Raw genomic sequence first — 4997 nt, 5'->3', positions numbered from 1 at the left:
TTTTCCAAACACAATGTAACTAACACCTCCCTCTCAAGGACTGCGTGCTGGGTATTCACTGATAACAATGCAAGTGTACTCAGACTCTAGGAGTTAGAGACAACGGAATCATTGTTGTCCCAGGGTGGGGGGTTGGGGAGTAGTATTCACCATTGTGCCCCTTGCTGGACACTGAGTGTGCCAGCCGGGGTGCCCATACCAAAACCTGCAAGATACATGAGGCTGCCAGGCCACCAGTCGGTAGGCTGGGGATGTAGGAAATTACATATTTACGTGTATGTAAAATGTATTCAGCAGCCAAAGGAGTCCTGCCATAAAATGTACAGCGAGTAGTCTGAATGCTCTTGGTACAATGGCTGTCATTCGTTACATGAGGCAAATCTACAACCCTTTGTTTTTTTTTAAAATTTGCAATTCACCCTTTCAGCAGATGAGTTCAAAAACCAAAGTGCATAATTAATGAAAAATTAAATACCAAATTTGTTACTCAAGAAAATTGATCAGGGGTAGCCCCGTGGCCGAGTGGTTCAGTTTGCGCACTCCACTTCAGCAGCCCAGGGTTTCGCCTCAGATCTTGGGTGTGGCCATGGTACCGCTCATGAAGCCATGCTGGTGAGGCGTCCCACATAGCACAGCCAGAAAGGCCCACAACTAGAACGTACAACTCCATACTGGGGAGCTTTGGGGAGAAGCAGCAGGAAAAAAAACAAAAGAAAATTGATCATGAATGTGTAACGTGAACAAAACATTTGTCGACATTTATCATACACACGAGCATAGGGCCCATTGATATCACTGACCACGTGAAAACCAGGATGTATAAATCTGCAGAGACAGCATCAGTATCTACCTCAAAGGTTTGTAATTACTTTAAGAAGACTGTGCAAAGATGATTTAGCAGGTGCAGCTGCAGAGAGGGTATTTACATATTGCTCTGAATGAGTTTTGTTTAGGTCAAATGACTTTTCTTCAAAATTCATTCGCTCATGTTTTATTTCAAGTTTCCTTGTACATGGTGAAAGTGAAGCGATAGCTTTTAATGAGTAGCTCTCTTAGCAAAAGAACTTCACAAACAGCTAAATGATGCCAGTTTTATGCTGATATCATTAGATGCTGCAAATAGTAAATGAGTTGTATTAGTCAGGGTTCTCCAGAGAAACAGAACTAACAGGATGTGTGTGTGTCTGTGTGTATATTGGAGGCGGGGCGGGGGGGGGAGAGAGAGAGAAAGAGAGAATTTATTTTAAGGAATTGGCTCACGAGATCGTGGAGGCTTGGTGAGTCCAAATCTCATGGAGTACGCCAGCAGGCTGGAGATTCGGGGGAGAGCTGCAGATCCAGTCCAAAGGCAGTCTGCTGGCCGAATTCCTTCTTGTATGGGGGAGGTCAACTTTTGTTCTCTTCAGGCCTTCAAATGATTGGATGAAGCCCACCCACATTATGGGAGGTAATCTGCTTTACTCAAAGTCCACTGATTTAAATGTTAATCTCATCCAACAAACACCTTCACAGAAACATCCAGAATAAGCTTTGACCAAATATCTGGGCGCTATGGCCCAGCCAAGTTGACACATATTGTGATTAAACCATCACATTAGTTTAATTCCAATAATGGTTCAATTTTCCACCCAATTCACGGAATCAAAGTAAAGCTTATGGAAATTTATTCTGATGAAGGTGAAACATCTGACGTTATTGGGACAGCTATTGTAAATTCAGTTTAAAAGTTCAACATTTAGGGTAAGTATTTTTGCAGTAATTTTTTTTTCATAGAAATGCAAAGTTTGGTGGAGCACAGCACGATGGTAAAAACAAAGTTCTTACTAAATGAAGAAACATGTGGAGCAGAAATCTACTTGGAATTGGTTGTGGCACACAATTAATTCCTCATTATGTCCAAACAAGTAGACTACAAAATTCTTTCTGGAAAGGCGGGAGCTGGGAAGGGGAATCTTGGTTCACACTCATGCTTTCCGTATTTCTTCCTGCATGCAGATATTCTAGCACTTAACAGTAGCATACCTAGCATATTTGATACCCAGAGTAGATCATTTTTTAACAAAAAAAGACAAAATTACATGACAAAATTATTTTATATTACAAAATTATTTCCTGTAATAATTAGTAATAACCATTATTTTGATTTCATCTTTAGTTTTAAAAACAAAATTTTAAAAGAATACATTTCAATTTTAAATATATTTTCCAAATTCAGTAAAATATTTCATATATGAACCAGATTTTCACTTACCAAATAAAAGTATTACATCTTACAGATTGCGCTGTTTTAAATTTTAAACACAAAAGTTCCAGGTTGCCACATAGAATGACAGGATTGAAATAAGAGTACTGTTTCTTTGTCTTTACAATCACCGGGCTATCACTGTTTATTTCAAATCTCTTTTAAAATACAGGGCTACGTGGTACCACAGGGGTTGGACAAAGAAACTGCAAGCCAGAAGCAAACTAGAAGGGTTCTGGAAGTCTTGAGTACCTAATTTAGAAACAAATGTGGTTAGCTGAGTCAGGGGCCGAATTTATAACCGAAAGTTTTCTGAATTAACTTCCCAGCGGAACACAATGTTTGTAAAAGGATAAGTAATAAAAATGTGCTGATATGAACTTCAAAGTCTATACCCAATAGAAATGCATTTGTATCTTCACCAAAAGCTACGGAAAAAATGTTCACAGCAGCACTATTTGTAAGAACCCAAACCTGGAAACTGCCCAAATGTCTCAGCAGCAGGAAGAATGGATAAAAAGTCTTAGAGGCCAAGAATTGTTTAAGGCAAAAATGTGGAACACATAGCATTGGTATTATCTTTTATGGAAGCAAGCACTATGCTAGGCACTTTTTCATTATTTTAATCCTCACCATGCCCTCTGACGGAGATATTATCCTCATTTGACATAGGAGGAAACTGAGGCACATGGAGGTCAAGAATCCTGTCCAAGGTCATAACACTAGTTAGTGGTGAACTCAGATCTTTCTCAGTCCAAACCCCACATGTTCCTTTTCCATTATAGTCTGTTGGGTCTCCATGATGCACAGGGAAGGCAGAGAAATTAAGGAAGTATGGAGTTCACAATTCATACACGTAAAAATTATAACCGCTACTGTTTCTTGAGCACCTACTATGTGGCAGGGACTATGCTAGATGCTTTACATAAATGATTTTTACAATTCTCATAATAACCCTTCACAGCAAGAATAGTTCTCATTTTTTAGATGAAGAGACTGAGGTGCAGAGAAATTCAATTACTTGCCCACTTTCACAAATCTGCTACCATCACATATCCTTCAGTGATCTTAATAGAGGCCACCAGCTATATGCTGGGCACTGTAGTGGCTGCTGGAGCTATACAGATGAGGACATTAGGACTGCAACGACCGTTATTTGTTTACCTGACCTATTTGGAAGTAGGGGAAGATTTTTCCCCCAGTGTCATATAGGGAATTGTGGAGGCAAAAATAAAGATCAGTAATAGTGACAGTTCCCATTTACTGATTGTGCACTGTCCTGAGTGCTGTACCATATATACACACATGTATCATCTTTAATCCCCACAACAATCCTGTTAATATCCTCATTTTACTGAGACGACAAGAGAGGCTCAGGGAGTCTGATCGGCACAAAGTCATCTACGGGAGGAAGACATTTCCTCTTCCTTCTCTGGGTTTGTCTGGCCGGAGAACAAATTAAATTCACATGAGACAGAATAGCAGGAGAAAATTAAACAAAGCTTTATGAGGACCATGGCCTGGGGCCTTGAAAGGGCACTGAAGAAGTGGGGTGCACAGAGTGGTTATATACTTATATACCCCCAAACAGGATATTTCACATATGATTGAAATGTCCCTCCCACAATAGTCACAAGATTGCCCTGTCGGCACAGAGCTTGATGGACACAGCAGGTAGTGGGTCTGCTATCCCCAGAAGGCGTAGCAGGAGGCAAGTCTATTGTCTCAAGCTGGGTGGTCACAGGTGAGCACAGCAATCAGTTCCTAGCCTAAAGAAAGATGCTTAATCCTTAAGCAAATGCCAATGTTGGGAGGGGGAGGGAAGTTGCACCTTTATCTCAAGGGCCTTTGTTCTTGCCGTAGTAAATGTTTTAAAGCAGATATACAATGCGTGCTCAACCGCCACAGTCACGCCCTTTTGGAAAAAATAGCAAAGTCAGGCCGAATTAGGTTTACACCAAATGGCTTCCTCATGTACTCCAACACATCCCATTGCTTGCCATTTCTATTTGTCAATGTATAGATGGGAGAGGCTCAGGCAAGCCGAGCAACTCCCCAAAATGGCCGAAACCACCACCCCAAACATTATATCCAGCTAAAAGACAAAGGAGGATGTTGGGGGTGGGGGGAGTCAGTTACAGGAGGTTACCAGACAAGCACAGTAAACAGGAATAAGATTATTATGCAAATTTAAGTCCTTGCCTTCTGCATTGATTAAGAGTTTCTAGGGATAAGGTCATCCCCCATTCTTCCCGGTAGAGAGGGAGATATCTTTACAGATGGAGAGTTCATTTACAATGTAAATGTCTCTTACAAAGGGTAAGTAAATTCTACTTTTCAGTTGCTTTCCTGTCTGCAAAGGAACCAGCTTCAAATAATCATCATGCCAAAGAGATATATCTTGGCGTGGCCAAGACCAGTCCCCCACAGTCACAAAAGCATTTAAGTGTTCCTTTGTACGTGATCTCGCCGACTCTAGGGCTCTAGGTCTCAACTTGTACAACCAGTTAAAGATTTTTGTTAGAAATGGGCCACGAGTCAGGAAAATGGAAGCCGCCAGGCACTCGGAGGTCTTGGGAAGGGGACCCCGGCTGAGAGGAACCACGTGGTAACCGGAACCTGAAGAGCCAGCCCCCAGTTTAGGGCCACTAGGAGATAATGCGGGCAGCGAGAGTTGAGGGGATTGGGGAGCCACCTGGATGGGAGGCAGAGGGAAAGGCGGGATACAGGCTGCGCAGAAGGAGTCTCCGCTGCT

This window comes from Equus quagga, chromosome 10 (genome assembly GCF_021613505.1).
Source record: "Equus quagga isolate Etosha38 chromosome 10, UCLA_HA_Equagga_1.0, whole genome shotgun sequence".
Lineage (NCBI taxonomy): Eukaryota > Metazoa > Chordata > Mammalia > Perissodactyla > Equidae > Equus > Equus quagga.
The sequence above is the reverse complement of the archived record's forward strand: the minus strand, read 5'-3'. Positions refer to the sequence as shown.